Below are 693 nucleotides of genomic sequence, written 5' to 3' on the forward strand. Positions count from 1 at the left end.
AAAATCAACCCACTAGAACTCTTCACGATTACCTCCACCCTACACGCACAACCACACCTTCATGCATCATGTTTCTATCTAATACTTGCCAACTGGATTTTAAAATAGGGATGATACAGTTACTCCTTATTTTTCATGGTTTGGAAAATGAAAATCCATATATGCACATTGGGAGTTTGAGGAAGTAGTTGCGACTTTTCATAGTCAAAATGCAACTGATGACATTGTGAAACGTAAGTTCTTTCCTTTCTCCTTGAAGGATACAGCTAAGAGTTGACTATACTCATTAAGACCACGATCTATTGGGTTATGGAATGAGATGACTTAAGTCTTCTTTAATAAATACTTTCCCCAACATAAGACCAATGCTTTAAAAAGGCAAATCTCGACCTTTGCACAAAAGGATAGTGAAACTTTGTATCAGTCTTGGGAGAGATTTAAGAAGTTGTTGAGTATGTGTTCTCACTATGAGTATGAGAATTGGTACTTAGTGAACTATTTTTATGACAGACTTACACATAGGTAGTGTTTGGATGTTGAAGTGAGTTGAATTGAGTTGAGTTGAGATGATAAAATATTGTTAGAATATTATTTTTTATTATTATTATTATTTTAGGATTTGAAAAAGTTAAATTATTTATTATATTTTGTATTGGGATTTGAAAAAGTTGTAATGATGAGTTGAGATGAGTT

General features: G+C 32.6%; 1 non-coding gene across 1 annotated transcript; it reads right to left on the reverse strand.

Moving 5' to 3' along the window:
• Window positions 1-366: 366 nt before the first annotated feature.
• On the reverse strand, window positions 367-474 carry LOC118349077. Its single transcript, XR_004802070.1, has one exon. It is a non-coding gene; the product is annotated as a small nucleolar RNA R71 (small nucleolar RNA).
• Window positions 475-693: the final 219 nt, after the last annotated feature.

The sequence above is a fragment of the Juglans regia genome, chromosome 7 (genome assembly GCF_001411555.2).
Source record: "Juglans regia cultivar Chandler chromosome 7, Walnut 2.0, whole genome shotgun sequence".
NCBI classification, from domain to species: Eukaryota; Viridiplantae; Streptophyta; class Magnoliopsida; order Fagales; family Juglandaceae; genus Juglans; species Juglans regia.